Source organism: Ambystoma mexicanum, chromosome 11 (genome assembly GCF_040938575.1).
Source record: "Ambystoma mexicanum isolate Mex_15411 chromosome 11, UKY_AmexF1_1, whole genome shotgun sequence".
Classification (NCBI taxonomy): Eukaryota; Metazoa; Chordata; class Amphibia; order Caudata; family Ambystomatidae; genus Ambystoma; species Ambystoma mexicanum.
The window spans coordinates 3,687,600-3,711,910 of NC_090934.1; positions in this window are offsets into that span (position 1 = coordinate 3,687,600).

The following is a 24,311-nucleotide window of genomic DNA, read 5'->3' on the forward strand; positions in this document are numbered from 1 at the left end:
GAGGGATTCTCGTTGACTAGTAGGTGAGACACCCTTTGGTTTCTCACACCACAGAGGAACTCGTTGTGTGTTCATCTGCAACAGAATTGAACCAGAGTTCTAATGAGTCCGTTGTACAGTGTGCATCCACATTATTCACTCCTACTTCACTTTGTGATAGCATTTCCCAGATATCTTGCCACAGTTCCTTTCCCCACAATTCTTTGGAATTAATTTTCTACCCATTCTTCTGCCATGTCGGCAGCCATGTAGCTAGCCCATTAGCCACTGATCATTAATCTGTGTACACGTGACATTGACCAGGTATTTCTTGCTTCAAAGCTTGATATACCTCACAAAGTTCTGCAAAAAGCTGCTCTTTCCTTTACCTGATGTGGTTAGGATATTTTTGTCTTGGGATTATATGACACAGCTTTCCAATAACACTCAGTTCCTACATAACAGGCTGAGCTGTCTGTTCCACCATCAAATCCCCAAGAGGTACTCCCCAATTTACTGGAGACTCATGCATTTCTGTCACTTCCTGCAGTATATAGTCTACAGGTGGTACATTAGCCTCTTGCTCATGTAGTTTGGCAACCCCACCGTTTCATGATTTTACTCTATCTTGGATATACCATTTCCATTTGATTATACTGGCTTCTTGAGCGTGTCCTATCCTGTGTGTTTTAGGAGAACTCCGCACCCACTGCATAATCTGGATTTTGGCATGATCAATACATCATGACCCACTGTCATTTGCTCAGTATCAACAATAGCCCAATAGCATGCTAGCAATTGCTTCTGAAACTTAGTCTATCTATCACCAGCCTCGGGTAACTTTCAACTCCAAAATCCCAAGGGAGCATGTTTTCTGTCTTGTTTTTGCCACAAACTTCAATTAGCATAATTTTCTTGTACCAATACATTCAACTACATTTCTCCTGACTTCAAAAGCCACAAATCAATTACATGCTGCACAGTGTCTTTTGCCAAGTCAAACGCTCTCTGTTGTTCCTCTCCACACTCAAACTCATACTTCTTTCACATCACTATGTAGAGTGGAGCCAGTATCTGCCCTAAATGTGGTATATGCTGTCTCCAAAAGCCAAACAGCCCTATGAACTGCTGAGGTTGTTTCTTGTTCACAGGTGTGGTAAACTCAAGCAACTTTTGTCAGGCTTTTGGCACCATCTCTGGATGCCCATTAAGCCACTGAATTCCCAAAAATACCACGGTCTCCACTGGCCCTTGTTAGGATTAATCTCCCACCCTTACTTTTTCAACCAATCAAATATTACTTCTTACTGATTTTGCACACTTTGCTCATCTTTGCCCAGAATCAAAATGTCATCAATGTAATGAGAAATGTGTACATCAGGTTCACATGGTATTTTGTCCAAATGTTCTGCCACCAGCCGGTGACAAATGTTTGACAAATTGTTGGGCTGTGCAAGTACCCCATAGGCAACCTCGTGTGAAGGTATACTACCGCCCATTCCAAGAAAATGAAAACTGCTCTTGGCACTCCTCAGCAATTGGCACACAGAAAAAGGTATTGGCTAAGTCTAACACAGCATAACAGGTTCCCTCAAACCTTTGTGTGTTCTCAATCAAAGTGATAGCATTTGGGACTGCAGGTACTAAAGGAAGGGTGTATTTGTTCAATTCCCTATAATCCAGCATCAACCTCATTCTACCATTCCCCTTTTTCAGAGACCAGATTGGATTATTCCAAGCAGTAGAAACAGGGTGTAACATTCCTGTTTCTATATATCCCCTAATGGTGTCTGAAATGTCCTAATGTCCCCCAGGAATGTGATATTGCTTAATAGCGATACCCTTTGTGGGCAAAGGCACGTGCACCAGAGGGATTTTCAATGTGCCTATAATACCTGGTGTACAAGTTATTGCGTTCACTCCTAACAGAAATGTTTCACCTCCTAGTCCCAAAGGATTTCCATGAATCAATGAGGCCTCCTTCCTGGTGCCCATCAAAGCTCTTGTGTGTTTCCAGGCTTCCAAAATATCTTAAGATTGACATAAGGTCGTCTGTCTACTTTTATACGAGCAGATGCTGCCGGGGCTTGGCCATAATCCTATTCAAATTTGGAACAAGTGCATCCAGACTCAGACTCTAGCATTGCAGTCACCACTTTTCTCAAATCAGCATATGTTGGCTGATACGGGGAACGGGTCCCCATAGAACCTTCATCCTGTCCAGTAGTTCCCAGTCCGCCGGAGCAGGTGCTCCTCTCCCGAAGCAGCAAGAAGTGCTGCTGTGTCCTATCGAGATTGAGGTAAGGCCGTGGGCCCTGGCTTGCGTGTAGCAAGGCCACCTCTAATCTCACCCGACCGATTATTGAGACCCAGCACAACGTTCTACACGACGCTGCTGCCTTTATCCATGCTGTTACCATTCTTTTGAAAAAACGGTGTAATCTGCAATGCACACAGTGTTTCATGCCTGCACTGAGCAGATCGTGCTGCTCACCAGCCTAAGATGGCTGCCACTGCCATCACGACGTTTGGATGCCTCTAGTTGCCACTGTATCCTGATTGGCCCATCTATCCTTTGTCAGCCAATCAAGCTCGCTGGTGAGGCACGCCGGTGCACTCCAAGGTGCATTCGGAAGGTGCCTGACTGAGCCTGACCGAGACGCAGTACGCCACGGCCAGGAAGGCTGCTAGGCACAACACTGATCCATACGGTAAGGCCCACCAGCGCTAACCTTCTCTTCGCCTGTACCTGCCTACCGCTACTCTTGATTAGGCTCAACGCAACTTGCGGCTCCTAGCCTTATCACCAACTCGCCTACCTGTTCACCCGGCACTCCAGCTAATGCCTGCTCAATCATTGTTAAGACGATCTTCGTTCTACAACTGCCCCAATGTGCTTAATAGCACTTTGCCACCCTGTAAAAGGCTCCGTTGGCCTGCATTTGTGTGCCTCATTACTGAGTGTCTAGGTAACTCCATTGCCCGACAGGCAGAGGAAGGTACCTCCAAGACGGCCGCCCGCCGTGAGGCATAGCCATTTCCTGCCTAATCCAGACCCTCGCGCCGCAGCATCTCACCGATTGGCTCCCTGGCTACCCTTAAGAGCCTATCCCATGAGCCGGCAGGCGGAAGCCGGCCCACGTCAGCAAGGCCCTAGGAGACAAGGCCAGTGCCTGTCCTCAGCCTGTCACCAGCCGTCTGCCTCTGCCAGGACCCCTGCACGAGCCGATCCATCACCTATGCTCTAGTAAGGTAACAATATTGCCCCAGTGGCACTCGAACCATGACTGCTTTGTCTATGCACCTGTCTCTGAGTGCACCACAACTACGAGCCGACTATTCATCCCATCCACATGTGCTACAGCATTGCATTTCAATTGTGCTCACCTGCACACCCATTTTCCCTAACTTTCAGAGCCACCTCTAACCCGCAGCCGAGTATACATATTGATTTGTCCTACTACTGCTGTACTGTATTATGCCTTATTCCTGCGCACATGCTCTTGATCCTGTGCATCCCACACCTACCGTTTACACACTACACTATGAGTCACCTGCTACCCTGGTACACCCCTTATATTTGCCTCACATGTACTGCCTCACTTTTGATATTTAAACTACGTTGCGCTGCATATGCATTGCCTATACCTGCTGTCTAACTGCTATTGTGCCCAGTTGCCTTCCAAGCATTATCGCATTGATGTTATTTAAATTGATAATTGCTGACTGTAAATTCGCCCAGATGCCTCACTGGCAGTGCCCTATTCCTGCTGCTTGGCGGCGAACTGGCCTAGGTGCCTCACTTGTATTGCCTTATTTGTTCACCACTGCTGCTCTACTATGATCTGGCCCAGGTGCCTAGTTGCCCCACATGCACTGCCGTATTTGTGTTGCTTAACTGCTAACTGCTAATTGCATCTTCGTCCAGTTGCCTCACTGGCATTGCCCTATTCCTGCTGCTCAATTGTGATCTAGCCCATGTGCCTAGTTGCCTCACAGGTACTACTGTATTTGTGCTGCTTAATTGCTACCCTGCCTAAGTGCCTCCACGTGCATCACTATACTCCTGCTGCTCAATTGGGTAAGATGCTAAGCCTAACAATTCTCCTCTGCACAATGGCTGCCACCCTACACGCTGGTACTAGAAGCCAAGTATGCCTCACTAAGCTCCCTCTAGCTCCTATCCTAGATCCCAGCCCACATAAACTGACAAATATAGCTACACATAATGCCCTCCAATCTACACACAACAGTGCCCCAGGGTTAGTAACCCATGCTTCTCAACCATGTGACACATCTTACAGAAACCTTAGACTCCGTGCTAGATTAACAAAATTACATGAACCACTGAGAAGATCCCTACCTCCGACTAACCTGAAATCAAACTATCAGCATATTATGAAACCTAGTCATACCAATTTGTCACCCCCACATTCTATTTCTAATATAAATGCCTTCCAAACGAATAATCTTAAGTGTAAGCCAACTGATAACAATACAGCCAAACCTACCCAGGTCAAAGCTGCAATTGAGGCCCCCCGCCTTAAAGGAGCACTTCTCAATGCTTGTCGCCCACGCCCTCAACATTGCCGATCTTATCACAGAACGCAATCTGGATTTCCTTGCGATTACTGAGACATGGCTACATAATGCGGCAGGACCGTCGCTTATGTTAGCCGTCGTAGATGGCAACACAATAGCCAGACAAGACGAGATGGCGCCCGTGGAGGCGGTATTGCCATTATCTCTAAAATGTGCCTCTCCCTCAGACTAGCCCCCACCCAACTGTCACAATCTTGTGAATTTCTATCTGCGAAATTCCAGATTAACAATTCACAATCACTCACCATTCATCTAATTTACAGACCGCCTGGTCCGCTTGATACCTTCGAGGAGGATCGGTACAACATACTCACCAATAACCTTAAACCATCCTGCCAACTACTCCTATTAGGAGACTTTAACTTAGGCTTTACCGACCTAACGGAAAAAAACGCCACAGATATAGCTAACACAATCAATGCATTAGGTTTGTCTCAAAAAGTTAATAAACCTACCCACTTAAAGGGGAGAACATTGGATTGGATAGCGGATTATAATTGCACAGCTACTATCTCTTCCATCATGCCTCTATCCTGGACAGACCATTCACTAGTGTCCTTTCACTTATCCACCACAAGACCTACTCCCACGGCCCCTCTACTAGCGCCACCATGTCTGACCAGAAACAAAAAAAGTATGACAGTAGATGAAGTAATCCCTGCGATCCTTCCCACTCTAAATGCATTGCCAGAATATCTTGATCCCAGTATCCTAGTCCATGAATTCAACAATATCATGCTCGCTACTCTGGATAAAATTGCCCCTCTTAAACTGAGACCCAGCAAACCCAAAGCCCACTTAAATAAATGGTTCACGCCACAACTCAGAGACTTACGCCTCGTGAAAAGAAAAAGTGAAACCAATTGGAGACTCTGCCCTTCCAATGATAACAAAGCTAAATTAACCTCGCTCTCCTCGCATTATAAGAATGAAGTCTGACAGGCAAAACGTAACTCTTATGACGAGCGCATTGCCAAATCCAATTCTAGCATGAAGGAACTCTTCTCCATATTAAAAGAACTAGAGTCACCGACAGCTATACCCGATATCTGTACTAAGGATAAGTCTTGGTGCGCAGACATCCAACATGCACTAGCCAACAAAATTAACATGCTCCAAAATAAAATTCAGAAAAAAAAGAAACGTTGAATTTACAGCATTCACCCAAAAACCCTCTGCCTAGTGATCCTCCGACGGCACACAACAATATTTTCCACTTCACCAAAATGTCTACCCATTAAGTAGAAAAAATCATCCTTTCACTGAAGCCTTCCAATTGCAAAGGTGACATATCCCCAGCACAACTAATAAAAGATGCTGCCAGAGAACTATCTCCGATCATCGCCAAACTGATTAATGCCTCTTTTGCTTCAGGCACCATCCCTGCCAACTTAAAACAGTCCTGGATGCTCCCTCTCCTCAAGAAACAGACCCTAGATCCTCTCATCCCCACTAACTACCGTCCCATCACCACGGTACATTTCTTACTTAAAATACTGGACAAAGCTGCTTATAACCAAATTCAAAAACACCTAGAATTGCATAAACTCCTAGGAGACAGACAATCTGGTTTCCGCCCACTACACGGAACGGAAACAGCCTTAATTGACTTAAAATCCCAAATTGACGAGCTGAGAGACAAAGGGGAAACAGTACTTCTGCTCCTACTTGATCTCTCAGCTGCATTTGATCTAGTGGACCACAAGGTCCTCTGTAGACACCTTGATTCTGCTGCTCACTTCTCCTCTGAGGCTATCAGATGGATTGAATCTTTCCTGAGCGAGAGAACCATTAGAGTATTTTCTCCATCGGCAGCCGCAGACCCCACCCCCATCCTGTGCGGTGTTCCGCAAGGTTCTTGTGTCTATCCAACTCTATACAACATCTTCACCAAGCCCCTGTTTGATGATCTGGACCATCTGGGTATCATCTACACCAACTACGCAGATGATACACAGATTTGCCTCCCGCTTTCTGGGGATCATAGCAAGGACACAGAGTTGGTGAATAGGGTATATCTTATCGTCCAGGCATGGATGGTCACTCATGGCCTATTTCTGAACAATGATAAGACTGAGTTGATAATCATAGGCACACAAGCCAACATCAAAAAACTAGGCCAGGAATTTTCTTCATTCAATATCGATGGGAATACCATCAAAGTCTCCAAGGAAGTAAAAACCCTTGGTTTCTACTTGGATTCCACACTATCCTTTGATAAACAGGTAAAATCCCTGACCTCCACCACGGCTTACACTTGCAAGCTGATAAGAGCTGGCAAGCCTTTCCTCTCTAATGACAGCTGCTTGATCCTGGCCAGAGCCTTAGTACTCTCTAGAATTGGCTATTGTAATGCCCTACACAGTGTTGCTAATAAAACCACCATCCGGAGGCTTCAAACATAACAAAACAACGCCTTGAGAGAAGCACTTGGCATAAACAAAAGAACTCATATCTCATCCATCAGACACCAACATAAATGGCTGTCTACTGGCAACAAAATACAGCTAAAGACGCAATCACTGACCCACAAAGCTCTAAATAACGCTGCCCCCAGCTACCTCATAGATAAACTTCATAGAAGAATCTCTCTCAGACCAACCAGAGCAGGCAATGTTAACTGCTTGGCTATACCCAGATACAGGCTAACCACAATTGGTGGTAATAGCTTCCCAGTGAAGGCTGCTAAATGATGGAACCTACTGCCACTAGACCTGAGAGCTGACCAACCTTACCTACATTTTAGAAAAAATGCTATCAAACATCTCATCTCTACTGACCCTTAGTCTTCTACCCTTTAGGCTGCTTCCATAGCGGGGTAAACCTATTCCTACTCGCCCAATACTCTCTTCAATCTGTGTCATTACTGTTAATCTCGCGTGTAAGCTAATCTATTCTGGGGAGTCAGTGTTGTACTCAGTGTAACACTCTGTAACCTGTATATTTGTACATTGTATATTGTTGTTACCACATAAGCCTTTATATTGTATATTTTGCTTATATTTGTATATTGTGTAACCATGTAAGCCTTGCATTTTCTTATTGCTGCACCCTGTTACCTACGGGTCTGGTGCGCATAAAAAAGTGAATGAACAAACAAACATGAGGAGCTGAAGGTGAGGTGTCCCTTTTTGGCTTAGTCACCACCTGCCTCTTAACTTGTTTATAGCGCTCTTTGACTGCAAGCCCTCCCTTTTTGTATAACTCATACATCTCCCTGATTTCCATAACATCAATCTCCTCCCATGGTACCCCATCTTTAAACAATGCCAAAAACATGTCCTTTCCTGACACCCGGGAGTCTCTACTATTTTGTCTCCTGTTCCCTGTTCTTCTCTCACTGCGCCCCTCTCTCTGTCACGGTCTATCCTCACCTTGCATCAACCACTTCATCAGTTGTTTTTCCAGTCATCCCTACTAAAAAAGTCATAATGACACTCGTATATGTGGGTGGGGCAGTTCTGATAACCATATTTCTGGTTGATACTGACAATGTCACCACCCCCATATGTACTGGTTCATCTACATGATTTGCTTCCTTCATGGCATACACCCTGATTTTCTGAATTGCCTCTTTCAAAGTGTACCACTTTATTTTCCTCACTGGGCTAGTCAGTGGTGATGGGATATTTACGGTTACACCTGCGAAGCTTGACCATTTGCATCTGGAGGAGGCCCAGCCCTCAATACTGTATATTGGTACCATTGGACAAAGGCAGGAAGCACAGGGAATCAGTGGAATCTACCAACAGGCCCCGGCACCATCATCAAACATTTGCGTCTTCCATGTCAGCAAGGACTCACCTGCTCTCTGCCTCAACAGAGTAATTATCTCTTCAACCTCTTGTTGTGTGTAATCATCTAGCGTAGTCAAATCCACAACCTCCCTCCTACCCCCGGGTTATGGGAATGGGGACCAGCAGTATTTCTTGGTACTTGCTTGGCAGTTACTGTCTTTTTGTGCGGTTTCAGTTTAGATTCTGTATCTCGCTATGAACTATACTCTGACTCAGTGGAATTCCAAATATCACTATCCCACTGATCGGGGTCCCAGTCCACCCCTGCCGTGACAATTACAGCTGCTACCTTCCATTTGTTTACATTACCTCGCCTTTTTTTATATTCATATCGAGCAACCCTGATAGCTGCCCTTCAGCCACTGCCTGGTATTTGTATGCTTTCGCATGCCAAAGTTTCATCTGCAGTTGCTGCATCAGTGAAATGTGTTTTCAGCAGCCAACTCTTTTTCTAAAATATCTTCATTCAACTCAACATTTCTCTGATGCATTTTTCTGTAAGCATGCAAAAGAATACACCCCACCTTCCTAGCGCGGCAACTTCCTTCTTCACTAAAACCTGATGTAAACAAGACACAACCTCCGTGGGTCCTGCTTCACTTAAACTTTCATCCCACTGTTCGCTCAAGCCTGCACTGCATGCCCATTCCTGAGACAGTTTATCATATGGGCTCCTTGCCCACCCTGGGATCATAACAGCAAGGCAGTCTCCGCCAGCGGAGATCCAATAAATTACAATGATTTATCTACAATAACTTATCTTTCACTGCAACCTAAACGCAGTCACGCAAAGCGCATACACAGAACACTGATTAACACAGCCTGGCTCCCACTGCAAAGGGAAGTAAAAAGAAAAAACTCTTTCACTATAAATCTCACCCATCAGCGTTCAAGCACAGATCCCTTGATGCCTGGAATTTCTCATCACAAGGCACCATGCTCACAGCACCAAAATGTTTTCCTTTTTCCACAGAGTGCACGGATATATTTCTATTTTCCTCCCCAGTACACTGAATGAACAACTTTAGATGCTGCAGGACAAGTATTCACGCAGACACATGCAGCTAGGTTAGACAATGGCTCTTATACAGGCCTTATATTCGCAACAAGCATGCATACACTAATAAATGCAACAAGAATAAATGAATCAAAGAAATCTTAGAAAATACATCACTGTTGACACAGATATGAAGCAGTTCCTCGGGGGCGTGGCTAACCGCCATGTAGGAAAGACGTGTTTCCAGCAGCTCCGTATGATACGCCTAGTGATCCGCCGCTAACTTTAGCACTTAAGCATCCAAACGACTGAAATTCGCCTCAACCGACAATGATTGCCTGGGGCACCCGAAGCTTAAGTTTGGAGTAGCTTCGTCCGCCCGCTCGGCCACCACGACGTGGACAAGGAAAACACTACATCCAGAAAATGGCGGCCGCCGCGAGACCCGTCTCCTCGTTGTAGGCTGCACAGCGACGACGAGGGACAGCTGAGACCTGAAGCGCCCTGCCACAGCTGAGTGAGCCGGGTGCTATGTGATCCGGGCGGAAGAAAGCAACCCGCACGGACGAAGGCTGTGTCCTGCGCCCTGGTGCCCCGAGTCGGCGAAGGTGGGAGGGCCGGGGACAACCGCGGACAGAAGGCGGTGGGCGAGGTACTGACCCCGCGTATTACAATATTATACAAAAAAGGGTTGCCTGCTGATAGTCCCATGTCCTTCAGGCGTTATATACTGAAAAAAGTGGGGTTGGACCTAACGGACAGGGAATAGCCACTTAGTACATTTATTTTTTTATGAATACCAATAAATGTTCAATTTTCGTTTCTAAAAACTTTTTATTCTCATAATAAATTCATATGTAAATGCTAAAACATTTCAGTAAACAATTAAATGTAAATTCGACTCAAACTGATTCATTATGATAACAAATCTATGCGTCTGTTGGGCGATGTAAATGCCTATCTGAAATTATCTCAAGACCCTACATCGAGATTAGAAGACGAGATCAATAGCTTGACTAACCACTGCATTATGAAGTTTATAAGTAAACAAATAAATAAGACGTAACCTCTACACCATGTATATATATATATATATATATATATATATATATGTATGGTCGAATATGTGGGTGGTCCCCCTATTAGGTTCAGTAATCTCAGAGAAAATTGAGCTGTTTACCAATTTCACGATCTTACAAGAAAAAGGTAAGTAGTCCCTCGTTGATGTCTAGGAACGGAGTAACTTGTCCGTCCTTTGTGTTTACCTATTATTTAGGTACGTTAGTCCCCTCTCTATCGTGATCACGACTGTGACGCGAGCATTCATAGTCACACACCACAGAATACCAAATAGCGCCGGAAGAGAAAGAACGAAATAGAGCACTGCGGGTTTCCTAAACGAGCTAATCGAACCATCAGGTAATCGCACGAACGGGGATAGCCGTCTACCACACGTTGAATTAACGCGACGAGTGGTTGGGTTGGGCATAGGGGAAATAAAGGCATGGGGAATCAGACGAATATAAACTCCTAGGTAGAGGGGATATAATTAAGTAATCTCTGTGAATAGCCCGATGCGGGATGATTTATGTCCGCATTCTTATCCTATCTATTTATCCACAGAACTGCTCAAAATATCTACTTCATGGTCGCCATCAAAGGCGGCCTGCCAGGAATAATTCTCTGGATTCAGAATTGAACTTAACCTAGTTGTAAGTCCTATCCTAATCGCCCAATTAGAGATACATTTAAACACTCACTCCCCGGTAACACTCTCCCTTTTCCTTATAGGTAACTATCCGAGTTGCGAAGAATCCCTCTTGAAGAAATAAAAGGGCCAAAAGATCTCATAAATAGAAAGAATCAATTGGATTCTATTCTAAGTAAGTATCACATTCTAAAAAATAAAAGAAGAATGGTTTGTTTGTTTGCATCTATGTTGGTGGGTAGATTGAGGTGGCCACTAATTGAAAATGTAAATAGGATGTATCCAGGTAACAACACGTGTGGGTGTAAAGGTAATCACTCATGGATGTTGTATTATGATTACTTTTTAGAATCATATCTTCACATTAAATGTGTTCTAAATAAGAGGGAGTAGCCGACAGGGAATGAATCGGAAATTTGTTTTAAGTGTTTTGTTAGTTTTTTAGTGTTCTAAAGCTTTTTTATTGTATTTTAAGGTGGTGATACTCACCCTACTTGATATCTGTGGGAATAAATAAACTCCCATTAATCTTGTCCTGAAGAAGGTTGTACGAATTAAGGGCCGACGAATATTCACGTCCCGAAAATAGACAACTGAAACACGTGTAGACGAATGTCGGTGTGATAAGCACGCACAGACGGAACCATCAGAACAGTGGATGGAGGACCTTTGTGGAATTGTCTCAATAGAACAAGAGGCCTTCTATATATGAGGCCAAAATATACACATGTCACTAGTGTGTTAAAAAATAATAACAGTATGAATGGTAGGAGTGAATCAGTTTGAGTCGAATTTACATTTAATTGTTTACTGAAATGTTTTAGCATTTACACATGAATTTATTATGAGAATAAAAAGTTTTTAGAAACGAAAATTGAACATTTATTGGTATTCATAAAAAAATAAATGTACTAAGTGGCTATTCCCTGTCCGTTAGGTCCAACCCCCCTTTTTTCCCGCGTATTACAAGCCGGGAGCGAAGTGAAAGGGGCCCGGCGCCGACCCGGCTCACCTTGACAGGGCGGCGCAGCTCCCCCTGCGGGGGCTGCAGCCCTGGGCGGGAGTTCCAGCAAGCCCCCCCAGTGAGACCGAGAGCCAAGGAGACGGAAGGCGCCACCAAAACCTCTGCGCCCATCACCCCACCGACGGACAATTGAGCGGCGCTGCCCTCGTGGAGCACAAGCCAAACAGACGCGCACACTCTCTGGCCGAGGGCCGTGCCGGCACAGGGCTGCGCGCCGCAGCCCTGTGAGACCGCGGCAGACTGCAACAACTGCCGAAGCCGGCCTCGACCGGAGCATCAAGTGCCGGGGCGGCCCGGACCCCCGATTGAGAACGTGGAGGAGCGGGCGGGCCAGCCAGAAATCAGACGGTAAGGAGCCGGGGGAGGGGGCTCGGGGGTCGCCATCATTCCAATGTGTTGACACAGCGCTCTGACCCCCCAGTACCCCCCCAGGCCGGACTCGCCCGCGCCCGGTGGCGGCGCACTGCGCCAGGTGGAGAGCCACACTCACTCCAGCGCTACAAGGCTCGGGGCACCTGCTGGGGCCCCCACAGTTGGCACCCAGAACCAAAAGCAACCCGCCGAGTCAACCCAGAAGGGCCTACACCGCTCCTGAGGCCTGTGACCAGGGCGGGAGCGACCAGCAGGGTAGGGTCCAGCAACCATAACGGCCCCTACGCATCACACAAGAGGCGACACCCCCTCAGTGCCCTGCCAAATGGACCCATTTCAATCGAATTTCCCCCTCGCACCCTGAGCTTAACAGGGCGCAGGGACACTCTACAACTTGGATACAAGCATACAGCTCAATAAGTCGGCCACAACTTCTGAGCGGCGCTAAAAAACACGCCTGCAGAAAGTCCTCCCTGCAGGACCTTGGCGCTGCGGCGGCCCTCCGCCCTGGATTAACCCAACCTGCTCTTAATGGCCCCAGGGGTGTGTGGACAACGCATCCGGACCACATCGGACCGCGATCCACTCAACACTGCACCCACAAGAGACACACCGCCCCTATCAACACAAGGGGACTTTAAGGGCCACGGTGGATTGTCACCACTGTAGCAATGTCAGCCAAAAACGCTAGAAGCAAGCACAGGCAGACCACCATGGAAACCTTTACCACCACGAGCGCTCCTGGGAGGGATGCCACCCACGCTAGCGGAGACGTCAGCAGCAAGGCACTTAATGCAGAAGCACCCGAACCAGCTAACTCACAACTTCTGGAGGCCATCAAGACACTCCAGAAAACCATGGAACACAAGATAGATACTGTAGCCATAGACCTGAATCTGCTGCGGCAGGATGTGTGTGCCATCGCCAATAGGACAGACACCCTAGAGACCCAAATCAGAGAACACTCTGAGTCAAAAGCGAAGCTCACAAAAGAAGTGGATGTCCTAGCACAGAAGGTAAAGAACCTTGAGGATAGAGCCGAGGAGGCCGAAGGAAGGGCCTGCAGAAGTAATATAAGAATCATCGGCCTACCCGAGGGAATCGAAGGCAATGACCCCACGAACTACGTCGAAGACCTACTCATACAAGAAATTGGCGCGGGGAAGCTATCACAAGGTTTTACTATTGAAAGAGCCCACCGATCCCTGACCAGACGACCGCCCCCCGGAAATCCACCGAGGCCCATCATAGCAAAAGTATTGAATTACAAGGACAGAGAAGCAATCCTAACCTTCTCTAGGCTGGGCGGCTCCATACAAAGAGACTCCGCTAAGATCGCCATTTATCCCGACTACACCCTGCAGGTCCAAAGAAGCAGGGCCATGTTTAACCACACCAAAGCCAGACTAAAAAACGCAGGGTTGCGATACATGCTTCTATACCCGGCCAGATTAAAGGTTCTACACAATAACAAAGCACATCTATTCGAAACTCCTGCTGAAGTGACCGAGTGGATGGACAGAGCGCAGATCCCCGATTGGGAACCAAAACAGCGCAAGCCAAAACCGCCCGAGCCATAGGGGCTCGCTTACACCACTCCCAGGCAGCCTTTACCAATCAGTCAAAACTACTGGACAATATGCGGTAACCCAGATGCAACCGGAGCCACGCCAACTACGGAATACCTTACATTTGTACATCAGGAGTGAAGCCACACCCGCCCTAAGACTATCTTTTTTTTGGGTAATTACCCGCCCGAAGGGCACCAAGGGACTTAGTCCCATGGAGCAGAAACGGGAATGTCAGAACGGGGGATACCCCGCTAGACGTGTTATGTTACGAGTTCAGTTCAAGGTTAGTGTTTATGGGAATGAAGAAGATCAAGACCAATGTATACACCGCAAACCACTAATAGATCCGACCAGATTCACTCGCCACACGGCTGACTACTGGATCAGGAGCCTGGCGCCGCTGTGCAGCCCACCAAGGAACTTTTACCCACACCACACTCATGGCTAATGTGATCAAGGTAATGACATGGAATGTTAGAGGGTTGAACAGTTATGTCAAGCAACACCGAGTCCACACCTTCCTTAAACGCCACAAGATCGGCATTGCCCTATTACAAGAGACCCACTTGAACGCACGAAATTAGCAGCGATGGCCAGGGTGTGGAGAGGGACCTTGATAGGCACCTCATACTCTAGCTATGCCAGAGGGGTGCTCATATGGATAGCCCCCTACCATTCCCATTAAAGTGATACACACGGACGTTGATGACGAAGGTAGAATGGTCCAGATACGATGCACTATAGAGGGTAAGGAACTACGCCTGGTCAACACGTACGCCCCCAACCATGACGCTACAGTCTTTTTTCGATTATTGTACACCCGACTGAGCCCAAGCCGGAATGGTACGTTCATATGGGGAGGAGATCACAATTGTACTCTAGATCCATGCGTGGATAGATCAGACAGCAAACACTCCCAGCCCTCCCCGCCCGCGAAAATATTAAAGGCCCTTACACAACAATATGCCCTATGCGACCTCTGGAGAACACAACACCCTGAGAGTAGAGTATACTCCTTCTATTCACCACGACATGCAGTGCATAATAATAATAATTCGGCATTTAAATTGCGCTACGAACCCTCAGGTATCTGAGCGCTGCTTATTACCCACGGTGTGTGGTGCTCATTTATCGACCTCGGAAGGATGAAACGCTGAGTTTGGCGCTGCCGGGATTCGCACCTGCGTTCGCAGGCTCTGCACTGATGTCAAAGCGAGCGCTCTACTCGCTGTGCCACTTGACCGGCATACCAGAATAGATAGCATGCTAGTAAGCGACGACCACTTGAACGCGTTCGAAGACACTCAATACTTGGCTAGAGTGCTGTCGGACCACTCCCCCCTAATAACCACATGGACCTTAACTGCACCCAGACCTCCTATACCCACATGGAGGCTCCGGAGTGAAGCCCTACTAGACAAGGCGTTTTGCGAACAAATAAGACAATGCACATCTGCCTACTGGCAGATAAATATTGACAGTGTCCAGCATATCAGCACTGCGTGGGAGACGTACAAAGTAGTGATCAGAGGGGATATGATAGCTGCCGCAGGGGGTGCCCAAAAATCCATCACTGCCCAGCTGACGAGGGCGGAAGACGAGCTACAACACTTGGAGGCTGCAGCCTCATCGGATCCCAGAACTATCGAACTAAAGCGGGCCTGCCTGCAGCACTGGGAGGCGCTTGGGAAGCTTAGTTATGCTAAACACATTGAAAGAAGCCATGCCCAAGGTGACAAACCCGGGAAGTTGCTGGCGTGGCTGTATAAACGTGAAGCCCCTAGACAACCCATCTGCCACTTCCGAGATGCGGAAGGCCTAGATATATACTCACAGGTGGACATTAACCGCACTTTTGCAGAATACTACCAGGGTCTCTATACTGACTCCTCACCGCCCACCGACATGGCAATAGAGGACGTGTTAGATATCATAAGGCTACCATACCTCGAGGACCAAATGGCAGAGTCCCTGGAAGGGTCCGTCACCCCAGAGGAAGTGGCGACTGTCATCAGATCGCTGCTCTCCGGGAAAGCACCGGGACCAGACGGACTCCCAGGAGAGTTTTATAAGACCTACGAAGATACACTGGCCCCGCTATTGTCCCAGGTGTTCAATGAGGCGTACGAGGTAGGCCACCTCCCAGACACCATGCGAGAAGCAACTATCATACCGTTGCTGAAGCCTAATAAGGACACCACAGACTGTGGATCATACAGGCCCCTGTCCCTATTAAACGCAGATAGCAAGATTCTGACGGCTATACTGGCCGCGAGGTTGCGCAGGGCCATCCCGATCCTAATACACCAAGACCAAACAGGGTACGTACCAGGCAGAACTATCACTGAAAACTTACGCAAACTCCACCACGTCATCTACAGCACCGAAGGTAGACATGAGAAATGTGCAGTGGCGTCCCTAGACGCCTCCAAAGCGTTCGACTCGGTCCGCTGGAGGTGGCTTCTGGCTACCTTATCCAAAATGGGAATAGGGCCTAGCTTTATCAAATGGGTTACACTCATTTACACCAACCCAACAGCTAGAGTGCGTACCAACAACATTTTTTCGGATAAATGGAGGCTATCCCTAGGCACTAGACAGGGCTGCCCCCTATCCCCCATGCTGTACATTATCGCCATTGAACCTGTCGTAGCATACCTGAGACAGGAATATGAAGACGTAGGCATCGAGATAGATGGGGTATCCCATTTGCTTTCTATGTATGCAGATGACATGCTCCTTTATCTGAAGAACCCTGAACATACACTGCCATACATCTTAGAGACTTTAGAGGGGTTCCATAGAGTCACTGGCATCCACATCAACCATAGCAAATCCTGCTTGTTCCCCCTGGCGACCCTGAGTGGGCTAGAAGCCAACGAGCTCCCCAAACTAGAATTGAAATGGGAACCCACCTCCTTCAAATACCTGGGCATCATGATCCATAGGGACCCCAAGACGGAGCACATCCTTAACACAGTCAGGGCAAAGGAAGGCCTAGCGAAATCTATGAACTTTTGGGGCAAGCTGCCACTTTCGGTGGCGGGCAGAGTGGGACTGCTCAAGATGGTAGCATTACCCAGGCTGCTTTACCATTTTACCAACGTGCCATACAACATTCCACACCAATTTTTCAATGACTTAAATAAGCTCTTCAGGAAATTCCTGTGGCAAGAAGGAAGGCACAGAGTAGCCCTGGACACGATGCAAAGACCCTATGATAGAGGTGGCCTGAAGGTCCCCAACTTCGAACTTTACTATTTGGCTGGGCAGCTGAAACATGTGATACAGTGGATGGCGGATGGCGCTACCACAGACACCCGCCTGCTGCAACCAAGTATCGCCCAATCGCTGCTAAGGGACCTGCTGTGGACCGAATTACGCCATAAACGGCAATACCCATACTTAGTCCAACTCGGAACTCAGATTTGGAATAGAGCCAGCAAAGCCTTGGCCCTCAAAGACCCTTACTCCCCACAGATCCCGATAGCCGCAATCATGGCAAACAGACCGGGGAGTCGGAAAATAATAAGAGACACATGGGAGCTATGCGGCGTTGCCACCCTTGGGGATCTAGTGGATGTTCAAGGCATCTTTACCTTTGCTGAACTACAGGAAATCTCAGGAATACACACAGGTCAATTCCTACTACATAATGCGATAGTAAAAAGAGTTGCTGCCCGCTGGCCATCTATGGAAAACTTGGATACCGGACACGAAATGATTGAGTGCCTACTAGCGGCGGCGGAAGGGGGCCATGAGACCTCCAAGGTTTACGAAACACTGCTAGACGGCACTACTCAGCACAGCCTCAAGTGCAGGGCACAGTGGGAAACAGAACTTGGACAGCAATTTGAAGACGCTGAATGGGAAACCATTGCTAGATACCACAAAAAAGTATCCAGAAACGCCAGGTTTCAGCTTATACAGTTCTACATTACGAACAGAGCATACCTCACCCCGGCAATTATTTCCGGATTCAACGGAGCCAACGTCACGGGATGCCCCAGGTGTGGCGAACCCAGCGCAGACATGACCCATATGTTCTGGGGGTGCCCTGCAATACAAACCTTCTGGACACAAATCGAAACCAAAGTAGCTGAGGCTGACGTCACCCTGGAGGTGCATACGCCCACAAAATGCATTCTGGGAAGATACCCCAAGAATCGGAAAAATAAGCCACTGAACAGGCTGAAAGATCTAATGTACTTACTCGCAAAACGATGCATCGCCATGTGTTGGAAACGCCCTCAAGCCCCGCGCTTAGCCACATGGTGGGAAGACCTCCGAAGATGGACACAGGCTGAAACGGGGGCCTGGGAGAGCGCTCGAAACCAACAGAGACTGGACACCTTTGATGACCTACTCCAATGGGTGGAACTCACGGTGACGCTATTCACCCCCAAGATGATGGACTCCTCGAGTGACAACACGAACACTTCAGAATGAAACAATATAAGGACCTTGCGGTGCAGCTTGTAACGGTCTTGATAGTTGGATGGGGGCGAGGGAGGTATTGACAGAAGGGAGGGCGTTCTAAAAGTTGTTGTATGAGGCCAGTTCTCAGCCCTGCTGGTTGTAAACGTAAAAATTAATAAACAAATATTAAAAAAAAAAAATGAAGCAGTTCCTCATCTCGCCAGCATTCACTGAAAAGCTCCCAGAAGCAGGCAGGCAGAGAGGTTCTTGGCATTCAATGGGCCCGAAGTGATGCGTCCACTCTCCAGTGAAAGCTTTCTGACTGCCTGTTCTGGAGCCCCTCAATTTAAGCAATCTGCAAATGCATGATGGCATTTTCTGGAACATTCTGGCTTTACCATTCTCTACCTGGTGAAAGTTCCCATGGGCCCACGGTCGGAGTGATCCACAGCAACCCCAAGAGGCAAAGCTTGTCCCTTTATCCTGGGCGTAATTTTAGGGTGGACGGGGGTGTTTGTTTCCCCCCCAACTTTCATGGCACACCATTTTGTCCCCATTCATTTGGCTGGGGCACATTTTCTTCAGATGTTATGTCCCCCCCAACATTTTCAGCAAAGTTACTCTACTGCCCTTTATCATGAAAGCAGAGCAACTTTCATAACATCGATATCAAGTACCAGCCAGCAACTGGCTCATTCTTAGCCATCTATGCGTATATCTTATTTCCAACGTGTCCTTGGAGCAATGCAGAATAATGTGTTAATTTTATTTTTTATTTTTTTATTGTGTTATTCAGTTAAAACAAACTTTACACAAAGTTACACAATCAATCGAAATACAGATAAAAAATAACCATATCTAACACAGATTAATTTCATACAATGTTAAAAGCAGTTTAAAAAGATTCATTACTGCAATTAGCAGCCTATCATTAGGATTATTTAACAGAGACCACCACACATCTTCAGAGGTTAAAAATGGACGAATAGTAAAATAGAATCTACCCGGTGGACTGCTAAAATTGGACAGTCAATAATAAGGTGCTTCAAAGTTTCCACATGAAGATTACAGCAGCGACATTGACATTCAATTAAAGGCGCTCCAATGCAACCACCTACAACATCGCTAGTAGGAAGGAGATTTCGTTTAATACGTAGCAAAAGGGTTCTAAGATAACGAGAAGCATGCTGACATAGGTATTTCTGCAGAACATTCAGAGGCTTAATATCCATAGAAAAATGGTCAAAGACTTAATAGGAACAAAGAATCTCCCTATTTTTAACCCAATCAGCCTCATAGAGTAGCTTCTTCACCCTATCTGGATTACACTCAAACTCCTCCAAAGCAATACACTTGTCAGCCATTGTTGACAGCACTGAATTAACCCAATTTCCAATAGCAAAAATAGGGTAAACTTGGGAGGAAACAATATGAAGCAAATGAGAAGCGCTCTTCTCCAATCAACCTTCGTAGACAGTGAGGTGAGACCCAAGATGTGCTTGATGGGGGAAAACGGAGTGCGACGAGGAAGCTTAAAAAATCGTTTCCGCGCGAAAGCCTCCTGCCAAGCTCAATCAAGGTTGACCTCCTTTACCTCAGCCCCAACCCCATAAAATAGTCTCGGCACGATCACCTGGCTATATAGTTTTAGGGCTTGCAACAATGAAAAGGGACCATATTTTTTATCGATTACGCGAAGTTGTGCGGCTCCTGAAATTGCTCCAAGTCTTAGCTCATCTGTTAAATGTGACAAACCTTGTTTAGACCTAATAGTGACACCCAAATATTTAAATTCAGTTACTACTTGTAATCTAGTGCCATCAATGTGCCAGCCAAAATTACGTCTCCCAGAAAAGATCTTTCTGTGATTAAAAATCTGGATTTTAGATTTAGGGACATTTAATGCAATGCCCAAATCTCTAAAAAATGTATGGGCTCTCAAGAGGGACGTCTACTAACCAACTGCTGTGTAGTCGATCAAGACAAGATCATCTGCATAGAGAAGATATTGGATGACCACCTGACCCAACCTTGGAGGATTGACCGGTGGGCCCTCCAATGCAGCCCTAATACCCAAGATGTATAAATTAAAAAGGAACAGGGCCAAAACACAACCTTGGTGCAGACCACGGTCAGCAGAAATCCACCTTGAAGAGGTACCCCGCTTATCCAGCTTGACCTTAATCTTCAGTTCACTATGCAAGAATTGCAACATAGAGACCAAGGCATCAGGGCAATCCCACGACCTCAGCATCCCCCATAGCTTATTGCGATCCATGCAATCAAAGGCCTTGCATATATCAAGAAAGGAAAGGTTGTTTGTCCAATTGGTTTGAAAGGCCTTATTTTTTAAAAGCTGGAGAATCCATCCATTCCCCTTGCCTCTCAGCCTTAGACACTCAGCAGCATCCCGTTTGTTGCTGGAAATTGAAAATGAAATGTGGCTGGGAGCAAGCCCTGTTTACATTCTTACCACAAGGCTGTTACTGTGACCCCAGCCCAGGGGTCGCAATGGCCATGCGAGGGGTCACAAAGAGGGAGCCACTGGCGACCCCTAAATGACTTCCATGATCCTCACATCTCACTAGTGGTGCCACTTGTCCAGGCCATTGAAACAATTCTCTCTTCCTGTTCTTTGTCCAGGAAATGATGTACACAGTGGTGAACCTACATTTTCAAAGTGCCACAGTTCTGCATAAATGAAAAGCCTTGTAGCTAAACCCATCAATATGATTCAACGTATGGCTGTGCACTTGAAATTGTTGCAGGGATTTTGGGCACTTCATGACATTCCGATTGTAAATTTAGGTACATATCAATTTTGGAAAGAATCAGTACTCACTGCTGGACGGGGCTGTAATGGGTTAGTAAACACTGAAGGCAAATAGTACATTCAGACGTTCTTCCTAATGTGATTAGTACAAGGTTTGGAATGACCACGGGTCAGCCTGCCTGAGAGCAGCAGCAAACTCCTGCTCGGCGGCAGCTCCTTTCTTCTCCACCATCCCCAGGAGAGCAGAAACCTTTGCACGTCTGGGGCTCTCTTTGAGAATGGCTTCCACCTCGTACTCGCCGAGGATATCTTGTTGCTGTAAAATATCTATTAATGGTTCAACCAGTGTTATTTTCTTCAGAAGCACAAGCCTGTGCCTTTTTACGAATGTTTCTGATGGAGAGAAAGAAAAACATTAGTTCTTAAATAATTTTAAATGACGTACAACCTTTTCTACAAAGATCATCTACAGCGTGAGTACAATAACAAACTACAGAAATGTTAAACATTTCAGAAGGGCAGGATTGGCCTGGGTCGAATTTCAGAAAATCATCTCACTCCAGGTTTAGGCCATGATCTGTACTGGTCCTTAACTTTGTACCAGAACTGGAGCACAAGGGGTTAAATCTGTGCAGTGAGATAATATGTCAAAAGACAAAGGTTACTTGGCATTTGTATAGCAAAGATATGCAATGGTCAAATCAGGCACTGCTCGGCTACTAGTGTCAGTCACGGTAAATATCGGCCACCTGATCAAAGATTAATAATCAAATAACATTTGGGACTTGTGCCCCATGACATCAGATGACCCTCCTTCTATGCCCCCATAACCAACCCATCCCCGCCTCTTTCTCTCCCAATAAGGCGAATGCCCACCCTTCCACCCTCGTCCACTGCCCCACCCTCGGGGACCAGCCCTAAAGAAAAGTATGACCACGATCTCCAACTACATCCACACGCTCACCGACTCTGCCAAGACCATGAGAAACACAGTTGAAGCTGACAAGGAGGACAGCTGAAAAGTTCTGCTCAGCCTCCCTGCCCACACTGCTCCTTAGAGCCCCTTGGAGAAGTCATTCCATGTGTCTCTTGTTGTTTATGTTTGGCAAATCCCACTTAACGGCTGCCTACAGACACCAGGCAGGGCTTCCTCAAACTGCACCGGAGATCCCAGTACAGGTTCCTTATGCGAGTATTCACATCTATCCATGGCGCTGCCCTTCTCTCCTCCACCAGGCAGGGCTTCCTCAAACTGCACCGGAGATCCCAATACAGGTTCCTTATGCTAGTATTCAAATCTATCCATGGTGCTGCCCTTCTCTCCTCCTCCAGGCAGGACTGGCTCAAACTGCACCCGAGATCCCAGTACAGGTTCCTTATGCGAGTATTCTTATCTATCCATGGTGCTGCCCTTCTCTCCTCCACCTGGCAGGACTGGCTCAAACTGCACCGGAGATCCCAGTACAGGTTCCTTATGCTAGTATTCAAATCTATCCATGGTGCTGCCCTTCTCTCCTCCTCCAGGCAGGACTGGCTCAAACTGCACCCGAGATCCCAGTACAGGTTCCTTATGCGAGTATTCTTATCTATCCATGGTGCTGCCCTTCTCTCCTCCACCTGGCAGGACTGGCTCAAACTGCACCGGAGATCCCAGTACAGGTTCCTTATGCTAGTATTCAAATCTATCCATGGTACTGCCCTTCTCTCCTCCACCAGGCAGGACTGGCTCAAACTGCACCGGAGATCCCAGTACAGGTTCCTTATGCTAGTATTCTTATCTATCCATGGCGCTGCCCTGCTCTCCTCCACCTGGCAGGGCTGGCTCAAACTGCACCCGAGATCCCGATATAGGTTCCTTATGCGAGCATTCAAATCTATCCATGGCGCTGCCCTTCTCTCCTCCACCTGGCAGGGCTGGCTCAAACTGCACCGCAGATCCCAGTACAGGTTCCTTATGCTAGTATTCAAATCTATCCATGGCGCTGCCCTTCTCTCCTCCACCTGGCAGGGCTGGCTCAAACTGCACCGCAGATCCCAGTACAGGTTCCTTATGCTAGTATTCAAATCTATCCATGGCGCTGCCCTTCTCTCCTCCACCAGGCAGGGCTGGCTCAAACTGCACCAGAGATCCCAGTACAGGTTCCTTATGCTAGTATTCAAATCTATCCATGGCGCTGCCCTTCTCTCCTCCTCCAGGCAGGGCTGGCTCAAACTGCACCGGAGATCCCAGTACAGGTTCCTTATGCTAGTATTCTTATCTATCCATGGCGCTGCCCTTCTCTCCTCCACCAGGCAGGACTGGCTCAAACTGCACCGCAGATCCCAGTACAGGTTCCTTATGCTAGTATTCAAATCTATCCCTGGCACTGCCCTTCTCTCCTCCACCAGGCAGGACTGGCTCAAACTGCACCCGAGATCCCGATATAGGTTCCTTATGCGAGCATTCAAATCTATCCATGGCGCTGCCCTTCTCTCCTCCACCTGGCAGGGCTGGCTCAAACTGCACCGCAGATCCCAGTACAGGTTCCTTATGCTAGTATTCAAATCTATCCATGGCGCTGCCCTTCTCTCCTCCACCTGGCAGGGCTGGCTCAAACTGCACCGCAGATCCCAGTACAGGTTCCTTATGCTAGTATTCAAATCTATCCATGGCGCTGCCCTTCTCTCCTCCACCAGGCAGGGCTGGCTCAAACTGCACCAGAGATCCCAGTACAGGTTCCTTATGCTAGTATTCAAATCTATCCATGGCGCTGCCCTTCTCTCCTCCTCCAGGCAGGGCTGGCTCAAACTGCACCGGAGATCCCAGTACAGGTTCCTTATGCTAGTATTCTTATCTATCCATGGCGCTGCCCTTCTCTCCTCCACCAGGCAGGACTGGCTCAAACTGCACCGCAGATCCCAGTACAGGTTCCTTATGCTAGTATTCAAATCTATCCCTGGCACTGCCCTTCTCTCCTCCTCCAGGCCGGGCTGGCTCAAACTGCGCCAGAGATCCTGATACAGGTACCTTATGCTAGTATTCAAATCTATCCATGGTGCTGCCCTTCTCTCCTCCACCAAGCAGGACTG